Here is a 21,781-nt window from a genome sequence, read left to right on the forward strand (position 1 = left end):
GGTGAAAGCATTGTAGATCTCTTATACCAAATCTCTTTGGGAGGATGGGTAATTCCAAATCTACTAAGAGAGACAAGCCTGCCCTGGGTAAGAGATAATTACTGTATCTCTTTTCCTATCATGGGATTTTTTTTCCGTGTTTTGAAACGTTGGCTCTGTTTGTTTGGGCTTGTTTGAGCATAAAATATTTTATCTATTTTCGGTGTTTAGTTGTTAAAAAATAAGAAAACCATTGTACATGTAAAATATTTTTCATTAATTGGATGAAAATTACTTCTACTACAATTCTAACTGCTCAGTTTTTTCGATCGTCTGATCCACGTTTAATTCCCCCCCTCTCTCTCTCTCGAATCGAATTCCACCGTTAAGCCCTCTCTCTCTCTCTCTCTCTCTCTCTCTCTCTCTCTCTCTCTCCACTATTTTGTCGATTTCTAAAAATATTTTTCATGTGCCAATTAAACACCGGAAAATAAAAATTTAAAGTTTGTTTTCTAAAAAATATTTTATATCGAAACAAACGGAGCCTTAATAACCTTTTTTTTTAAACAAGAAAGAAACATAACATATATAGATATAAAAAAGACACTACTGGTCCAAAGTACAAAAAACAACACAAACCAAAAATACAAAATACAAAAAAGTCGCCTCCAATCAAAATGCCGGAGCCGAACCCATCAATCACACTCGTAAGGGTGGGTGGAGTGGCCAAATGGAGAGGCCAGGTATAAATGGGTAGAGCAACTTGAGCTCGTTCCTGCCGCAGGCTGAAGGGTCGAAGCCGCTGACTAGAACCACCACCGTCGCTGCTGAGCTAGTTCCAAAGATCCAGATCTAGAATCCTAAATCTGGCTCCTGAGTCTAAAAATGATGAGGAGAGTGGAAGATCTCATCGCCCTAAAAAGTCTCAACTACCTCACAACCATGGTAGGAGAGGAGAGACAAAAGAGAGACTGAAGAAGGGAGAGACCGGAGGAGAGGGGGACTAAGAGCTTGGAAGGCAAGAAGAAAAGAGAAAAAAGGGGAGCAAAAAATTGGGTAAGAGAGGAAGGGGAGGAGGAGGACCCTCCCCAGGGGACTCTCTCTCTCTGACTCTCTCTAGAGCTCTCTCTAGAACCCGAGCCTTAATAACCTTATCTACATGACTCGACAAGTACTAGAGATTATATATTCAGCTTAAACCTAGGTGTTTAGGCATATCCCATTCAGAAGTGACACATGACCATTGATTGAGAAAATTAAGAAATCAATTAGACCTACTCTTTAACTAAACCTAGCTACCTTACAATTGGAAGGTTCCCGTGGGCCATAACTGTGATTAGTTTTATTAGTTTATAATTACAATAAATTAACGATTATTAGTTGGGGTTATAATTAAAAATAGAAAGATAAGTAGAAAAGAAATTTATAACATAATCTTGTAGAACTTCTCTTCCTTCTTCAAAGAGGGGCAACCAACGCGCGCCACGTTGGTCCTCCTCAGTAACATCAAGAATGTTGAGAGTTTGTACAATGCATTGATCTGCCCTTGCATGGAGATGGCCCAATCTGCAGGGGCGTAACTGCAGAGAGTCCATATCATTTGAGTCCAATATTAATTGAATAAACTCAGACCCACTTAAAAGTTTGAACTTGTAAGTTGTGAGTCATCCAATATTATATTAAGACCCAACCTTTATCCTAATTATGTGACTCATCATTCATGTATACAAATCTCACCCTCATGTGTGAGCCGTACATATTAGGCCTTGATCTCTCTCCTCCATCTATTCAGAGGCATCCATAACTTGGTCTCATATCAATTGAGTAAACTCAAATTCACTTAAAAGCTTAAGCTTGTAAATAGCGAGTCATCAAATTTGATATTATATTATATTAAGAGCCAACATTTATTTTGTTTATCTTATGTGAAACTTAACATTCACACATGTTCTAACAAATCTCTCCCTTATGTTTGAGTTGTACATTAGGCCTTGGTCTCTCTCTTCGCATCCAAACTCCCTCTTGATTTTGATCGACTACTCTCTTTTACAATACTCCATCATCGAGCCACCTTGCTTCAGCACAAACCCATTCAGGGTGCACTGAAAGTCAGAGTCGACCTTGAGCTAAAGCAAGTGTTGCGGCTGCTTTAGGCCTCGAAAAAATTCTGAATTGTAAGGGTCTCTCCTACTTTTTTTTATCTCTTATATAGTCTAACAAAAGAGGCCCTATTTTTAATTTTCTCTTTAAGCCCCTGAAAAGTTAGAGCCGGCTTTGCTAAGAGTATGCCTATAGATCGTAAACCATCAGCTCCGATACCACTTGTTGAGAATTTGTACAATGCATTGATATGCCCTTGAGTGCATAAGCCCAATCTATTGGGGAGTAACCGCAAACAATCCACCACATTATTTGGGCCCAAGTATCAGTTGAATGAAGGGGTTCTTCCTGGCAGGTCCTATGGGAGTGGACTACTTCCTCTAAGTCCCAGCGCAAAAATTAAATAAGTATGCATATCTGACTAGGTCGTCCTGGCCATATTTTTTTTCAAGAATACCCTTTCATCTCTCTATGTCCTCTCTCTTTCTCCTCATTTTTCCTCCCTTTTATTTTTTTTAAAATTTATATATTTACTTCCTTAAAAATACTGATTATTTTTAATTGTTAATTTGCAGTATTTTCAATCCCAAACCCTAATTTTAACCGTTAATTAGACGTATTTTTAGCCCTAAACTATAATTTTAACTGTTAATTCCCAATGTTTTAACTCTTAATTACCAGTGTTTTCAATTTCCAAACCCTAATTTAACTGTTAATTTTTATTTCTTAATTAGCAATGTTAATTCACATGCTCAATACACAAAAAATACAATTAACCATTAATTCACATGCTCAAAACACAAAAACTCTGTGCTCCATACACCAAAAACACAACTAACAATACAAAAAAACCTACATATTACACCGACTCCCAAATTTGAACCAAAACAAAAAATAAACAGGTCTAAATATGTTCTTCGCCATTAAAACTCGAAATAAACCATAACAAACTCATCGCGACGAACATGAGATCCGGCGGAGGCGGCCGCTTTTACCATCCATCAAACAGTTCGACAGGCGGCGGTGGATGAAGATGGTGGGGGGGGGGGAGATTGGGCGGATGGTGGCGGGGCCGTTTTCACCGTTCATCGTTGGTGAGGATGGTGGCGTTGCTGGGCGAATGAGATCTAAGCAATGGTGACAGATGAGATCTTGGCCATCGTTGGTGACAGGCGGCGAGGGAGATCCAACGGTGGAGGATAGAGGAGAATGGGGCGGCGTGGGTAAGAGGCGAGGATGGTGGCACCGCCGTCGTTGGTGCGGGCGGGAGGGGTAGGAGGGAAAGGCGGCGGAGGCAGGAAGGAAGGGCGGCGGCAATGGGGGGAGCTTTGGGAAGAGGGGAGAAAAATATTTAGGTTTAGGTTTAGGTTTAGGTTTAGGTTTAGGGTTAAGTATTTATAGAGATGAGAATCGGGGTAAATTTGTAAATTACACCCACATGATCTATAAGGAAATACACAAAACGCATATAGGACTTTGTTGGCCATAAAACTGAAAAATAGGACCGGCCTGTCATTATCCCTTGAATGAACTCAGACCCACATAAATGTTTAAAACTTGTAAGTAATGAGCCGTTCAATATATATTATATTAAGACCCAACCTTTATTTTGTTTATCAGACGTGGAATTTAACATTCACACATTTTCTAACAATCGACAAATTGAACAACACCATGTTTGGTCGTATCTATTTTAATTGATGCATTTTATGGAATCTTCATGGGCACGATTTTAAAGGGGACAAAATTGTAATCTACCCGCTATAGTCAAAGATAGCACTTGGGAATTGATCCCTAAAATTTCTCAATCGCTGGTGATGGATCTGTAAGTGCCAATAGCCACTAATCACTGTTATTTTTATTTGATTTTGGTTCATAGATGATAGATCAATATGCATACAAGACTCTATTGTAGTTTATAGGGAACTCAATTAGTTTGACACATTAAATAAAAACTCAGTATTTTTCTAATGCATGATCAGCATATTTACCACCTTCTCGGATTTGAGATGAGAATGACCACTCATTTTTCTTGCTTGCAGATATGGTAGCATATTCTTCCAACAGTAAGGCTGCAGTAGCATGTTCTTCCGAGAGTAAGACTTCAGGTGAGGTGCTCTTTTTGTTTTTCGTTTTTCTTGCATGAATCAGCGGTCAGTCACTACGTACATAATCACTGTTAATGTTTTCAGTGGATAGAACTAGTCTCCCCTCAGAGGGTCTATCTGTCAACAGGCTCTGGTCCCAGATCAACAAAGTCATCTACTTGAACTGTGGCTAGACATGTTGAATTTGATTTGTTAGTTATTAACTTGTATTAGTATGCTGAATTTGATTTTAAAAGGTTGCTCGGATCAGATTTGGTCTGACGACTCTAACCAAAAGTTAAAGAACGTAATTGACTCATGACCTAAACCTTGGGAAAAATAGGCTTCTGGTATTTCTACTTTCAATGGAAATATAGTTGTTTTCCTTTTGCTTTTTTCCCTGTTTGTCCAAATACCCCTGAATTGAATAACTGATACCTTTACCTGTTTACGTTTGATGATGTGGTTTATCAGATGAGATACTTCAGTTACTTGAGGAATGGATGGATAGGATGGAAGAGGAAGTTCAGTCACTTCGGAGAAACTTAAACGCACTATATTTAGAACAACTTTGTTTTGAGAAAAGTGCAGATGAAGTAATCAGCACTTACGCTGATAAGGTTCAGTTAATGAAGTGGATTCATGGCCTTGTTTCCGTATTTCTCCAAGTCAATTATCCCCACATCGGGGCTGGGGTCCTAGTTGTGATGGCAGTGTTGTTCTTCTTTGCATTCATAGATGCTTATATGGTGACCCGTAACAAAATTGAGAGGATGTCTGAATTTGAGAAGAATCTTCAGAGGCGGCTGACGGAGTTACAAAGTGAGGTCATGTATTTTAGAGCTAAAATTGAGGTGTCTTGTTTTGATCGAGAACTTGAAAAGTTGGCTATCAAGTATCAAAGGAGCTCTTAGAGGAGTTTTGGACAGTAGTATTGCTTCACTGAGAAAGGGTGATGCCTTGCAGAAAGACATAAGTAAAATTCTTGAGTTATCTAACTCGGAGAACATTCGATTGAACTCACTCTCACAGGTTGCAGTTGGTGCAGTTATTTATGGGATATGTTTTCCCACAATTGCGTACTACTCTCTACGTAGTAAGTATATTCTCTGCTGCAATTAATACATGCCTTATTTTTTATCCACTTGAAATATTGAAAGGAGAAGTCAAAAAAGTTTGTTCTATTCATCGTTATACTACATTCAGAAGAAAATTTGTGGCATGCAACAACTAGTGAACTTTGGAACTCCTGTACGTACGTGCTGCTTATCTTTCAATTTGATCGAAGACTAACATTACCATATATTTGCTTGTAGTTGTGGGCTTCAACAGGGCTGGACCCCTCAGCATGATGCAGCAGTACTAAAGAAAGAATACTGCGAGAGACGGTTTGATTCGTTGTGAGTGGTATTTTCAACCTATTACTGTTATGGCCTAGAAATTTTATTTATCTTATTGATTATTTTGGCCGTTTATTAATTGGGAGTTTTATGGTGTGGGTCCTAATTAGCAATTTTTTTCTATGCAATATAGTTACTGTGTGCGTTATTATTTGTTTGAGGGCACAGGTATAATTATTAATTTCATTAGTTAGTCTATATCAGTTGGATTTATACGTTAATTAACTAATTAGCTACAATTTAGGGGTATTGTGAGTTAGTGGGTAGTTTTACAAAGTTACTGTGACAGCCTACTCGCCGGTTGGGGGAGGAGGCAGGTCACAATTTATAAGGAATGATCCATCCTACTTGTACAAGGCCTTTTAAAGCCGTGAGGGCAGACCAAAGAATGTAGGGACTTCACAGTTAAGTGTGTTCATTCTGGGGTAGTCCAGGGATGGGTGACCTTACTGGAAAGTCTACGGTCTTTGGGCGTTTAAAGCAGACAATATTGTACAAAGATGGATGGGATCGTCGTGGGCACGTGGCCGCACCGCCTAGGGCTTGCATAGGGCGCTGTGCGCGGGGCGGGGCGTGACAGGTGGTATCAAAGCTCAACCCTTGGCAAAGTGGTGAGTAGGATGCACTCTGCTGCCACGGACCCCAGGGGAGGGTTGCTGGGCACTGTGTAACGAGGACGTTACACCTCTAAGGGGGGTAAATTGTGACAGCCTACTCGCCGGTTGGGGGGGAGGGGGCAGGTCACAATTTATAATGAATGATTCATCCTACTTGTACAAGGCCTTTTAAAGCCGTGAGGGCGGGCCAAAGAATGTAGCGACTTCACAGTTAAATGTGCTCATTCTGGGGTAGTCCAAGGATGGGTGACCTTACTGGGAAGTCTACGGTCTTTGGGCGTCTAAAGCGGACAATATTGTACCAAGATGGATGGGATCGTCGCGGGCACGTGGCCGCACCGGCTCGGGCCCGCGTAGGGCGCCGTGCGAGGGGCGGGGCGTGACAGTTACGCTCAAGGACGGAACCAGGATTTTACCTTGGCAGTGGCGAAATGTATACTAAAAAAATTTAGTGGTGGCGAGACTATATAAGTTGGGCATAAATTTTTTTTTACATATAATAATTGCATTTTTTAAAATTCTTGTCATGGCAGTCGCCGCTACTAGACCCCCTATGATCCCATCCTTGGTTACGCTTAAAGTAGAAAATCACAATAGACTAGGGTTATATCTCTTGAGAGAATATTGAAACGAGAACTTCTGATTTTTCGAGAGAGGAAGCCGCAGACTTTTGGTGATCGGCTGATTGGTGATCGGGTAAGCGACTGTTGACACCTTTATTTTTGTTCTCCTTTTCCATTCTTTGTTGTACATGGTGAAGTTGACTTTTGGAATGTATGATTTGGTGGGTTAACGAGGGGTAATTGGGTTCCATGCTTTTGGCATTATTAGTCTCTTTTAATACTACGGGTATGGAAATATGGATCAGTAGTGGAGATGCTGTGTGTGATGTGGGTGTGGAATCAAATGTCAAGAATGGTGCATGGCGGTGTGTGGCGTGGGAAATATTGGCGGTCGTGTGGTTTGTGCACGTGGATTGGAGGCATGAGTTTGGGTTGGTAGTCTTGGTGTTTACTGTTAGGGTAGCAATAAGGATTAGACTAGTTTTATTTTATTATGTTACTCGTACGTTGGCAGTATCCCGTATTTACGGAGTGTATATTTGCATAGCTAGTCATTTCGTGCTTCGCACTTTTGTTCAGGTTAGCATCCTTTTTGCGTGTTCGATTGCATTACTTTTGAACCCATGTGAGTAGTTAAGTATATTACGTATTTTCGAAAGATCCATGTGTCCCTTAAAAGTATTTCCTTTAGAAATTTATAGGAATGTTATTCGGAGACTCAAAACTGTTTATAAGTTCTATAAATTGGCATGCGATGAATTTTTTGAGATCAATTGTTAATATTCTTTTGGGTGAGAACTTGGTGGATATTAATGAGAACATTTATTTCGGAAGTCTAGGGAAATTATTCCTCTTCGCAGTGGTGACCCCGGCCATCGGGGAAAAGACTGTATTAGGCCGGTGATCCCAAGCTCAACAGCTTTCTTTCGCCGGATCGTCTTAGGGAAAAGTACCACGGGCTGTCAACCTTGGTGACTCTAAGTTTGATGTTTGATCCAATTTTGATGAGATTTATTTTGGCCATGGTACTGTTTTATTGTAGTTCTCCATTGTTGATGGAGTTAATGTTGTGATCAACACCAAGAATTAATGATTAATGGTCATATGCTTCATTGGTTTAATTTATTATTCTCTTGGACACCTTGTATGCCAAATTATGTTTAACGGTAAAATATTTTCATCCCCGTTTTCAACTTTATTTAATATACATATTTGCTATTCACTGAGCTCGTCAGCTAACGGATTTATTCCAACTTCTTTATTAGGCAAGTTGGGGAGTTAGGCAAGGATTCTGGCAGCACATCGGGAATTCTTTTGTGAACCTCCTTAGGGTGTTTAATTCTAATTTTATTTTAACAAATCGCTTCCGCATTTAAAATAATTGTCAGATAATGACTCCTCTTTATTATTGTTAGATCACTGGATATTGGTTTGTTCATACTTTTTGCTGAACTTAATTGGTTGGAGTTGTTCTTAATAAATAAATAAATAAACGGTTGACTGTTTATTAGGTCATTGTCTTAGTTTGTAATCAAATTTCTTTTTAGGCTGTATGTTCTACGAGTATTAGGCTTGCGGTTCACGGCCGGTCACTTCCCATTTTGGGGTGTGGCCTTTACCGTGTGGTAGATTGTAATGCTATGGCGTAAGAACCATGTTAAGTACTCAAAGGGTTGAGAAACAATATATGCTACTAGTTTTATCGTTTCGATATTGAAGTACCAAGAGGGAACTACTGAGTTCTTCTTTGCTCATTGTGCAAGGGCCATTTTCACTTTGTTATTTGTATTTGATTTTGGATAATTTATTGAACCATGCCAATGTATGAAGCATACTTGGCTTATCAGGAGGAATATCAGATTTTCCGCTTAAAGCTTTTCCCTGTAATAATATACTTATTTGCAAAACCTCGCTTGAAAGGCATATGCCACCCATTGTACAGTTTCAAATTCCGTCTTTTTTATGAGGTATAGGTTAGGAGAAATTATTTTCACACTGTCCTTTTAGCCCTCGATCTACACTTCTTTCTCTATCTTTATTCATGTGAAATCATCAAACTCCCCTCACATCTGAAAAGTTAATGCAGAAGTAAGGCTAGTAGTGATTCCAAGTCTTTCCTTCTCTCATTCTGATTCGACCCAATCGACTTCAATTCACACTCACGCGAGCTGCGGACCGGTATCGGACTATTGACCTCTTTCTCGTCGATTTTGGGTGCAGAAATTTGATTTCTTGATTCTTTGGAGATAGAGCTTCTGGTAGAGCTTGTCCCGCATTGGTTAATTTTATGTGCTTACTGTTAGAACTTGTCCCGCATTGGTTAATTATAACCTCAAAATGAGAAATGTCGTGTTACCTTCTTGTTTATTCGACATGATAGTGCTTGACGATTTTCTAGTCCTAAATTAAGGGTTGCCCCAAGCGTAGGGCGGAGACCGACGTAGCACAATATCCGGTAAGTCTGGAGTCGAATCCACAAAGACAGTGATGTGTGCTGACTAAAAACTCGGATTTTACTAATTTAAATGGGCTCTTAGGTAGCCACCCGTTGTCATTTCGAATGAGATTAACTAAACCCCACGAAATTGATTGCTCTTTTCAAATAATTAAAAGGAAGGTACGGTCGTTGGGTTCATAGCACTCGCAACCAGTTCGGATTAACCTGCTCCAATCGGTGTTCTTTAAAACGTTCGATTTTAGTGACAAAAAGATACCCCGAAAGATGCGAACCTTAATGGTCACCGTTTATCCATGCGCAGCAGAGAATGAGTTTTGGACCCCTATTCCCTCGTTCACATGGGCTCCGACAATACCCGAGTTCGTCTACGGGAAGTATTTTACCAATCTAAAATTGTTTCTTTACATTCTTTTATTTCAAAATAAGAGCAGAATGCGTCTGAACCGGCCATGGTGTGCTAATCATCCCGCGACCTTACCTATATGACTACTCACTAATCATTATGCAAGAAATAGGAAAAACTTTAATTTGAAACATGCTTCTAATATGTGAGATGAAAAATAAACAAGAAATATCAACTAATCAAATATCAATAAATAACTTTTATAAAGAACTGAAATTAAAACGAGTTACCGGAATACAAATAATTGAACAAAACTTTGAAAACTCGAAGGAGATAAACTGTCCAGAGAAAACAAGTACGTCCAAAAAAATTAACAGATTTCCTCGCCGGAAAGTGATCTCCGCAGCATCTGTTTTTTCTTTCGTCCGTGGAAAAATCCCAAAGAGCGCAGCTTTTCTTTTTTTTCTTTTCTTCCGTCCAAAAACCTCCTTTTCCTCATTTTATAATAGTGGCCCAGCCTTGTACCACTTGAAAAGCCCTTTTTCTTATTTTCCTTTTTCAGTCGTACTCCATATTAAGTTTGGCCCACCATTAAGTCATCAACTAATAAATATTGGGCCCAATCAATGCAATTGCAATTCATTTTCCCCGGTGATGCCCGTGGACTAACTCTTAGACTCCATATAACCTTCCAATGGTCCGCTTCGAACACCATTTAATATTTTTAATTTTGTGCTTTTTTTATCAAATCTTCCAGATACTTACAATACAAGAATAAAAGCATAAAACTTCAAATAATAATATAAATGAGACTTAACAAAGATAAATTAGAAGGCGCTAATATGAACATTTACGCGCCTATCAGATAGGCCGGGTCAGTAAGTGCACGTTTGTGGTGGAGAGTCTAAGTAGTAGTACTTCGCATGCGTGAACGTAAGCAGAAGCGGGAAGGTGCCTTCAAAAAAATGTTCTAAATTACAAGTAAAATGTATGATAGCAAGAATCGAGAATGAAAGCATTGAGTGAAGATTGAACAGAGGACAGCGTCTTAATGTATGTGACCTGGGACGGACCAAACACAGACTATAGAATCAATTCTGCTATAGCAACCCGTTTTTTTTTTTTTTTCAGGTAAATTTCCAAATTGAATGAAAACACAACGTGCAAATTTATTCCAATTACATGTAATTATGGTTCTTACTGGCAACACTTTCACATATATAGAAGCAGGATAAAATAGAGGAGCAATTCTATAGCCCAAATAAGGGGAAAAAAAAACCGAAATGGTCCCTGTAATTTAGTGTTTGTATCAACTTGGTCTTTGCAGTTTGAATTGGCTCGATTTACACTCTGTAGTTTCCATTTTGTTCTAACTTGGTCCAATTACTAACTGTCGTTAGCCTCCGTTAACCCCAAATACAAGTGAGTCCCTTTTCTAGTGAATTACAGAACCTTTTCTTATCTAATCTCGCAGACCTAAAATATTTTCCTAAAAAGAAAAACGGAGTCAATCTTTTCTCAAAATCGGGTTCTTTGGCCGGTGTTCTTTTTTCTAAAATATTTGAACTATTTTTTCGATATTCAAGAGGTGACTAGACACACCTAAACTTTATGCCCGGTGAAGATTCTAAATTTTTTTCTAAACCCCTTTTGTGGCCCGAACCACAACCGGACCAGATTCTCCTTTACCCAAAGATATGTAGGCAGCTTGATGAAAACTCGGTCCTTTTTAAAATAAAACCCACTTCATTTTCTAAAATTCAAACATTTTTCAAAAATATCCGAACCTCTTTTATAGAACACAAAACTCCTCATTTTTCATTTCTTTTCAAGAACCACGTCGCAATCCATAGGAATCAGAACACTTATCCAGGCCCTAATCCCTTTCGTTCCTTCCCCCGAAGGCGAACGAAACACGTTTCGGTCGAAGGTAAAATCCCGTGCGCGACAAATGGAGAATGGAAGCCGTGAAAAAAAAAATGGGGAATGGAACAATGAGGCTATATGTTTTGGTTTAGAGGTATATTAGGGCAATAGGAGAATGGCAGATTACGGTTTTAACCCTAGAAAAGGGGCTCATTCCTGTCTGGGGTTAACAGAGTTTAACAGCAGTTAGTAATTGGACCAAGTTGAAACAAAATGAAAATTACAGAGTGTAAAATCAAGCTAATTCAAACTGCAGGGACCGAGTTGACACAAAGACTAAACTACAAAGACCATTTCAGTTTTTTTTCCCCCAAATAATAAGTGCAGAAAACTGGTTAAAGTTTCAGCTCTTATTGAGCCATTCACAGCTGAAAGGCACTTAATTTTTCAATAGGTCTTTTTCTTAGCTTCCATTTCATCCATCCATCGCTGAAGTCGATCTTCCATTCTTTTAACTGTTTTGGCCATATATTTAGCTGCACAAATTAGACACACGTACTCAGGTGGCCTTCCGCTAGGGATTTTTTTGGCCTTTTGGAGCTTTTTTTGTTTTTGTCCTTATTCGAATTTTTTTCGCGTTTGTTATTTTACGACAAATTTTTGTGGATTATTAATTCGTCTCGACGAGAGGAATCGGAAAAATAAAAACTAATACCCAAATATTTATGAAAATATCCAAGATAAAGTCCAAATATACCAAAAAAACTCAAAAAGCCGGCTTTATCTTGGATAATTAAAAAAATATTTGAATTAGTCTTCACACCCAACATAGTTTCTGGGAAGCTCTGAGAGGATTTGAATGAATTATTATTATTCTTCGGCCGACACGCTTTCCTGCATCAGTGTCTCTAGTTCAAACTTATTCGTGATTGTTCTTGTTGCGCGCTCTTCTATTTCGACATGCCTCCTTGCATTATTCACTCAAACACATTGAACCTGTCCAATTAACTTGTTGACTAAGATTTTCTCGCGTCATTCTCCCATTTAATGCTGATGTGAGAAGGAAGAGATTGTACCAAGCTACAAGGAGAGAGTTGTGCAATTACGAATAGGGGTGTATGGTAAACCTCTAAATAATTTCAAATTACGTATATTTTTCTATATTAGTTACGTATTATATCTTTTTTGGTGTTAGTTACGTACTTTTTTGATAACCAAAACTTTTTTCAACAATTTTTTTTTTCTTTGGGTATTTGCTCGATAGACTTCTCATAAAAAACAATTCCATTTTAATGATCCATGCTCTTAATTTTTGTCCCAAAATTTTTGAAAGATCATATTTCTCTGCAGAGCAATGGGATTAAATTGAACTATTATCGGATTGTCTATTTATCTGAATTCGGATTGGAATTAAAATGAACTACTACTATCCGGATTGTCTATTTATATGAATTCTGATATAAGATAAATATAATTTGTTAGAAGAATTATCCATGTCCGATTAAATTAATTACGAGTGGATGCGAAAATTACTTTTGGGCATCCTGTCAAGTTTTCCCGACCATTTTCGTCAAGTTTTTTAATCGGAGCGTACTGTTTTGAACGGCATAGATTTATTCGGAAAATTTTTTATTGTAATAAAATATTCAAAACACCCCAAACAAATCTGACCCGAATGGAAAAAACTAGGAAAACTTGACCGGATCCGATCCCTCCCTGAAAAGGGGACCCATTCCTACACGCGTAGTATAATGCAAGACGCAGCCTCTTACTGAGAAATTCTGGAAGAAGACTTACAATTTCCACAGAAGACTTTACAATTTCTTCTTTCTTTCTGGTCATTTTCAAGGACGAATTCTAATCTGTCGTCTCCTATCATGCATGGTAGCAGAAGTTTCCTACCTTCCATATCCCATCCCATGCATCATAGATTCATACTACTTATATAAGTCACATTTCGCGGGCGCGGGCGCGTGTAAGAAAGGAGACCTAAAAGCGTATTTGAAACACAACCTAAACTATTAAAAATCTGTGAGAGCGAACATTAAAAGCCCAAGCACAGTGCATTATGTGACTTAGGTACTGATAGACTTTTATTTTCATTTTTGTCTCTTTATAATCACCATTTTCTCTTTATTTCGTTTGACTGAATATTGCGATACTTTTAATCACCTTTTATGAACATAGTATCCCCTTTTTTTAACAGCCTTTTTGGTTTGCAGGCCCCAATACAGAACATTATCTGTTGATGCAAGAAGGGTTATAAAGCTAGTGTTTTCTCCCACTACCAACCGGTAAGTATTCAATCCCCCTTTTTCAAAAAGGATTTGCGATTAGTTGAACTTTCTCCAATCAAAAGGCCTAGGAAGTAGGAACACAAGTTCAGAAAACAAATTCAGACACAATTGTGTGTCCAGATCCATTCGATATATACGGGCTTACATGCATCGAATGGCTTCCAAGCATTCGATGTAAAGACTTTATGGAATTTTGGCAAGAAAGTTTAACGCTATGAGTTTTGTTCTCCTTCTGGGCCGTTTGAGCGTCCCTTGTCTGTAATTTAACTTTTAAATCTGTTAAATTCTGAACCAAAATGCTAAATACATAAGGTTTTTGGGGGTAAGTGACTTTCTTTTTAAAAAGGAATTTTTTTATATTAATTTTGAAGTTTTACAAAGATTCAAAGACTAAAAGATTACGGATTTGACGGCATCATATCCTTAAACAAGAACAAGCCTATGTCCGAGAATCTGAGACCCAAAACTGAGATTGGCAAAATGCTAACCGAACATGTATTGGGACAAACCCGCACCTATAGGGCCAAGCCCAGAACATCTATTGGGCCAAGCCCATAACGTAAAAGAAAAAAACCCTAACTCTACCGACAGCAACCGAGCCGCCGGCCCCCTCCAAGACCGGCCTCCACCAGCAGCCTACAGCTACCAACAGCAGTAGACCATAGCAGGGGGTAAGTGACTTAGGATCTAGTTAGGATAATAGAAGAAAAGAAGAACACTTACCAAGAAGCGTAGCCATTCTAATTTCATATCCAAGAGAGCTGTAAGCAACAGCCTGCAAGCTAGAATGAAATAATCCAGGATAACTATACATGTTCAGAAGTACACCAGCAATCCAACGGGGTCATGGCTTAGTTCATTAGGCCATATACCGAGTTATCAAAATGTGGGCACGCGCCCCCGGAAATTTCTAATTTGTGAAAATCGGGTGCGGCCCTTTTTGTTAGAAAAAGCGCGGCGAAACGCCTCGATTCAGAGTCGCCACTCGGGTTTTAGCGGTGAAAACACCCAAGGAACCGAACTCGAAAACGTTTGCCACGTTTGTTTGAGTTTGAAAAGGCGTAGACCGGTCCGTCGTCACCATAGTTTTAAATATCGGCCGATACGTACCGTATCGGCCGATACGTACCGGAATTTTCGGCTTCCGATACGGATATTGGCCGATATATCGGTGAGATTGAAATTCACAGGCGTATCGGCCGGTTCCCGATACGTATCGGTCCGTAACCGATATTTGGACCGATACGGCCGATACGGCCGATACGTATCGGTGCTGAAAAAAAAAAAGAAAAGCAAAAAACAAAAAACTCCTTCCACACAGCTTTTTCACAGCTTTTTTCACAGCTTTTTTGCAAAAATTTTGGATCTTGTCTTGGAAAATAAGTAAATGTGATAATTAAGCCAATGTTTGGGGTAAAAGTATATTTTTCAAGTTTTATACATGTTGCTGATGATTTTTAAAAATTCACGACCGCGACACCCGATTCCCGCGACGTATCACCGATATGTCCCGATACCGATATACCGCGACCGATACCGCGACGGCGACCGATACCGCGATTTAAAACTATGGTCGTCACCTTCGATATCTGAGGTTCGGGAGCCATGTTACGAGAGGGAAAGGGTTTTATGGCACCCCTCTCGCCCAATCCGGAGATCGGTCTCTACTCGGGCATTTCATAAAACATTTGCATTTTTCTCTCATTTGATCATTTTTTTAGCCAGTTAGGGCGGGGGAACAGTTAACGGGGGTTAAAACTTTAACAAGTTGTGATTTATGTGACAAAATGTTTAGGAATGGCTTGATTGCAATGCTAAATATAGATTGAGAACAAGCACTGAGCAAACTGGACAAATTGCAGTACGCTGCCCCGCAAAGGCCTGAGCAAGTTCTACCAGCATGCACTGGTCGAGCCACTGCATGCTGGTTTGACTTGCGCACACCACAAGGAGACTGGCGTACTCCACTCATCTAGTTTCACAGTCCTTGTTTGCAACCCTCTGGGCTCTGGAAAAGGACCAGCGCACACCCAGGACAAACCATACAGTTAAATAAGCAGGATATAAATATTTACAGACAGCTGAGATGTCTTGAAGCCACGAACATAGACAAGAAACCCCCTAAACAGAGTGGGGACGGAAAAGAGGCCAAGACTGAACTAAGATGCAAGAGCCAGCCACTGGATCCTAGCTTTAACTGCCGTACGCCAGTCATGGACTGCCGTACGCAGGTTTGATCCTGACCCAGTGCTTGACTTTTACATCATCTGGGCTCTGGAACGTGACCAGAAGGATCCCAGAGGCCTTCCAAACAGATAAAGAATAAGCAATAAAGTTTGTGTAAACAGTAGCAAACATACAGAAAATTGTAAACTGGTTATTTAGCATGCAAGAGTGATTGACAGAAAAACAGAACAAAAGAATGACGATCCATGATCCCCGCGCCAGTTGTGCTCATACTGCCAAAACTGGCGTACGGCATAGGTTTACTGGCGTGCGCCATGTTCGATCTGATACGATCGTCATATTTTACCAGTTTGAGGCCAGGACTAGTATTACTTACTAGCCTGGGCCTCAACGGTTCCCCTCAGGGGTCGAAAACAGAAAAGAACGTAAAGGTGATATACCTCTTGGTATTGAGGTTTGGTGGTTGTGTTGAGCTTTAGAGATTGAAGATGGAGGTTGTATGGTGACTGAACATCAGTGGGTGTATGGAAGTGGACTTCCTTCTTTTCTCTTTCAATAGAAGAAGAAGAGCAAGAAGAGAGGAGAAGGGAGCTCTATGCTTCTTAAAGAGACTAACCCCTTGCAAATGAATGCAAGGGGGGTATTTATAGAGGGGGAGTGACTGAGATCAGTCTGGTGCTAAGGCCTGTTTGGCTGGTTAAGACAAGGTTGGAGCCTCCCATGCATTAAATGCATGGGACTTGCCTTGATGGGGGGTGTAGGAGAGAGAGGGAACGTCTCTACCGAAAGTAATCATCAGGGACGCTGTAGCCGACGTCAGGGTGGCACAAAAGTCCCGCCCAAGTTGCTGCATAAAGTTGATTTGACTGGGTTTGACTGGCGTGCGCCATTATTAACTGGCGTGCGCCAGTAAAAGATGGGCCACTGGTCGATGACTGACACGTGGCAGATGACTGGCGTACGCCTTCAGGACGCTGGCGTATGCCAATTGGGTTTTGCTGGGGCTGTTTGGCTCTGGTTTGAAGGGTTTGAAAGGGGTTTTGAGAGAGGTTCTGGACGCTCAAAGCTCAACCACACCTTTGTCCTTAAACTGTTTTCGACTAAGATCATCATTGGGGAAATAAAAGATCGACAAATAACGTTATCTGGACAGTCCAGAATGGGGTGTCTACAGAAGCCCCCCTTTGACGGCACTTGATGCACCATTGACTGGAGACAAGTAACGTCAAAGGTTTTCTAGACACCCTCTTTCAAGGCTATCCAGAATGCAAGAACTTTGAAGAACCTGTTTGATTCGACGTAGGGGCGAATAGACCGCTGCTTCGCTGTCTTTGATAGCCAGATTACGGAATGTGGACTCTCCTGGGGAATGATCCCTTTTGCAAAAGCATCGACTCTGCTCGGGAAAGCAGATGGTAGGACGGATAGATCGTCTTTGAATTGAATTTGGACGGATAGATCGCCGTTGATTTGAAATTGGACGAGAGGATCGTCGCTGACTTGAAATTGGACGAGTGGATCGTCGTTGATTTGAATTTGGACGAGTGGATCGTCGTTGATTTGAAATTGGACGAGATAGATCGTCGTTGATTTGAAATTGGACGGATAGATCGTCGTTGATTTGAAATTGGACGAGTGGATCGTCGTTGATTTGAATTTGGACGAGTGGATCGTCGTTGATTTGAAATTGGACTAGTGGATCGTCGTTGATTTGAAATTGGACGAGTGGATCGTCGTTGATTTGAAATTGGACGAGTGGATCGTCGTTGATTTGAAATTGGACTGATAGATCGTCGTTGATTTGAAATTGGACGAGTGGATCGTCGTTGATTTGAAATTGGACGAGTGGATCGTCGTTGATTTGAAATTGGACGAGTGGATCGTCGTTGATTTGAATTTGGACGAGTGGATCGTCGTTGATTTGAAATTGGACGAGATAGATCGTCGTTGATTTGAAATTGGACGGATAGATCGTCGTTGATTTGAAATTGGACGAGATAGATCGTCGTTGATTTGAAATTGGACGGATAGATCGTCGTTGATTTGAAATTGGACGAGTGGATCGTCGTTGATTTGAAATTGGACGAGTGGATCGTCGTTGATTTGAAATTGGACGAGTGGATCGTCGTTGATTTGAATTTGGACGAGTGGATCGTCGTTGATTTGAAATTGGACGAGTGGATCGTCGTTGATTTGAAATCGTCGTTGATTTGAAATTGGACGAGTGGATCGTCGTTGATTTGAAATTGGACGCGTGGATCGTCGTTGATTTGAATTTGGACGAGCCTCTGCTTGGGGATGGGTCCACGTGAGCTAATATGAAGCTGGGCCACCTCGGGCCTCGAGGTGGAAGCAAATTTGAACCTTCATAAGAGAGTTGGGCCTGCGGCCCAAAATTTAGTGGCGTACGGCATAATCTCACTGGCGTACGCCAGCTATCTTGATCGAACCAGCCCAGATCCAGCCCAGACCCGGCCCAGCACGGTCCCTACGTCGTACAAACTTCTGTATCAGACGGGAAACCGCCATTCTTCAGTTTTCGAACTCTAAACTCCCAAAAACTCTTTCAAAACTCTTCAACCTCCTACTCAATCTCTCATCTTCTCCATCATCCACTCGGCCCACTCCATCCATGGCTGAATCCGGTGAAGGTGGTGGCAATGGTGATGCCGGAGAAGAAAGGAACCAACCAAGGGGTGAAATCGAGGTCCCGGGGCCACGAATCGACGATCAAACGACGGTAGGGGCTTCATCGAGCATCGGTGCAGACAGTACAGGCAGCGACGATGGCAGTGGTGGCCATGCAGTAGAGGCAGGTGGTGGTGATGGGCGGCGTACGCCAGGGGAGGAGGGGCGTACGCCAGCTGTTGTCCGTACAGTGGGTCCTCAGGTTCGGCGATTGGACCCACGGAGCGGTGTAGAAGGCGTGGTGATTACTGGTCTGGGCCCGGCTGGAGCCGGCGGCAGTGGCAGTGGCAGTGGCAGTGGCAGTGGCAGTGGTGATGGTGGTGATCGACCGGGGACACCACCGAGGGATCCGGCGAGGGGCAAGGGTCCCGTGGTTGAGGAGGGAGTGTCCGGAGAGGTACCCATGGGGGAGGTGGAGTTTAGGCCTGCAGTGGGGTCTTCAGCGCACGTACCCATCACTCGGGGGGACTTTGCTGAGTTTGTGTCCGAGGAAGAACTCAGCCGGTTGCTCCGGGAGAACCCGGGGGTGGTGGCTGCAGTACTGGCAGCAAGGGAGGATAGAGCCCGGCAAGTAGAGAGAGCGCAGGAGGAGGAACGCTTGAGGGAGGAGGCCGAGAGGGCCAGGGCCGAGGAGGAGGCCTTTGTGAGCGAGACCGGGGCAGCAGAGGAGGCTCAGGGGGAGGTGTGGTCCTTTGAGCGGGCGGTGACACTCGCAGAGTCTGTACGGCTGGCACCCCGCGCTAGGTTTGACGCGGCCACGTACGTTCTGCCCGAGCCACACGTGTTTATTCCGTCTGGGATTGATAGCCTGGCACCTTTGAGGGGGAGCTACGACGCAGAGCTTGTTCTGAGAGACCCTCAGAGACACCTGTCCGTGAACTGGGCGCAGGTATTCCTTTGAACTTTTCCTTTGATATGCATGTCTTGTCATTTGAATCCAAATGTAGCTTTGAACTGTCGTAGCGTAGTTCGCAATGCCTGTTGACTGTAACCCTGAACTGTAATTTGATAGAGAAAGTAGAACTTCGAATAGCATACCTCGACTTTTGAAACTTAACTTGAATGATAGAACACTTGAAGTAGTTGAATCGACTTACAGGATGCCCAATGACTTTGAGAAAACGGTTAGTGCCAAACTAGAATCGACCATAAGTGGCTTTGATCAATAAGACTGTCCTTTGAACTTGAATTCGACTAAGTAGATTGCCATGACATGACGGACGCCCGGATGGCGTGCCCAATAGCTTGAATCGACCATATTGATAAACTAAAAACTCGTGCAATCGACTGAGAGATGTACCTTGAGAAAAGGGAGGCCTTGTAGCTCGGAACCTGACTAAGGAATACCTCTGAACTGATTCGACTGATAGCAGGACTGGACAGGAGAATACAAGTGCCCGGTAGCTCTGTTCGACCTTTATGATACCTGTTTCGCCTGTAGAGTTACTTTTGAAATTCTGAATTCGACTAACTGTGTGGTTTGCAATTATTGATGAAATTCTTTCTGCTGTCTGTCTTTGCTGTGCAGAGGGGGGCAGCCAGCACTCGGGGCCATGGAGGTCCAGCGAGCTCGCTTGAGTTGTACAGGAGCTTGCCCGAGCGAGTCAGGGCATTGGTTGACGCTGCAGGGTTCCGGCCGTTTATCCTTACTCTGACGGCCGTGAAGAGCGACCACGCTCTGCTGACAGCATTGGCCGAGAGGTGGTGGGATTCCTCAAATACCTTCCACTTGCCGTTTGGGGAGATGACGGTGACCCCGTCTGACTTTGCAGCGCTCACAGGCTTGAGGGTAGGTGGAGAGCCTATCCCGTTTGACTCAGAGATTTACAGGGATCCCGAGGCTCTGGCATGGTTTTTGGGGCAGGCGCCGGCGGGTGAGGCGGAGACCATCCATTATGACCAGTTTAAGCGGTATTTGCATGGGAGGGAGCCGGAGTCAGACTTGGAGGCGGAGCAGATGGCGAGGGCCTACTTGTTGTACTTGTTCGGGGCCACCTTGTACCCGAACAAACGATCCACAGTGCACCTGTCCTACTTACAGGCCCTCCATGACTTAGGCGCAGCTTCGAGGTTTGACTGGGGAGGAGCGGCTCTGGGTGCCTGCTATAGTTTCATGGGAGAGTTCTCGCGCGGAAAGAAGGCGACGGCCGGCTACTGGAGAGTGTGGGAGGTAGGAAACAAAGCTTGTCATTTACTTCCCGTTTTTGTATTTCTTGCATTTGTCTTTAACTTGCCTATGAACTGTATTCTGACACTTTGATTGCCTGACCATTTGCAGCTGTGGGCCTATGAAGTGCTGAAGATGTACCCGCCGGAGAACAAGTGCCCGAATCTGAGGATGCTCCCTCGTGCCATGATCTGGGGTCCCATGTACAGCGGCAAGAAGAAGTCGAGAGGGAGCCTCCTAGCCTTTCGGTCGTACCTGGACGAGCTGTCGGGTACCCAGGTACGGAACATGCCAAACTGATTATCCTGCCTTTTAGAATTGCTTTAATGCTGTCGCTGATGTTTTAAAATCTGTGCCATTGTCCTACAGGTGGATTGGAACCCGTGGAGTAGCGCCGAGCCTGAGCCTGAGTACCTAGCACAAAGCAGGGTGGTGACAGCAAGCCGGGTGTTGTTGGAGTCTGCTTTCGGGTGGCGGTGGTACCTGGGTGATCGAGTGACACGGCAGTCACTGGGCTCTCTTGAGTATTAGGTGCCCGGGCCACTGCCTCCTCATGCTTCTCACACGGATAAGTACACGCTGGCCGAGCTGAGGCGTTTCACTGTTCCGGCCGGGCTTGCTGCCTTTCTGAGGCCTGGGCGTGACTATGCTGTCTACCGGAGGCAGCGCTTGGCTAGGCCACTTGGAGTGCTGGAGCATGTTGCCGTGCAGAGCGAGGCGCTTGAGGCTGGCGAGGAGAGGCGGAGCCGGGAGTGCAGGACAGCCCAGCCGAGAGAAAGGAGCGACTATGCCACAGCGACGGCGCTGCCTCGGCTTTCTTGGACCCTAGCTGTGCGGGACACGGCAGGAGAGGAGGTTGTAGTTCGGTTCGAGCCCGCCAGGACAGACCCAGCAGAGATCACAGGGCCGGTAAGACATTCCTTTACCCTTTTGTAGTTCCCATATTTGTTTTCAGTATGTACACTTGGCTTGCATTCTGATTCTGTCCCGAAATCTGTCACAGGCTCCGATAGAATGGGTACGGGAGGC

The 21,781-nt window shown here is 42.6% G+C and overlaps 1 long non-coding RNA gene across 1 annotated transcript; it reads left to right on the forward strand.

The window, feature by feature from the left end:
* Window positions 1–4,135: 4,135 nt before the first annotated feature.
* Window positions 4,136–5,707, forward strand: LOC131301178 (uncharacterized). The gene is made up of 2 exons (XR_009191191.1): window positions 4,136–5,262; window positions 5,483–5,707. It is a non-coding gene; the product is annotated as an uncharacterized LOC131301178 (long non-coding RNA).
* The last annotated feature ends 16,074 nt before the right edge of the window (window positions 5,708–21,781 follow it).

Source organism: Rhododendron vialii, chromosome 9a, assembly GCF_030253575.1.
Source record: "Rhododendron vialii isolate Sample 1 chromosome 9a, ASM3025357v1".
Lineage (NCBI taxonomy): Eukaryota > Viridiplantae > Streptophyta > Magnoliopsida > Ericales > Ericaceae > Rhododendron > Rhododendron vialii.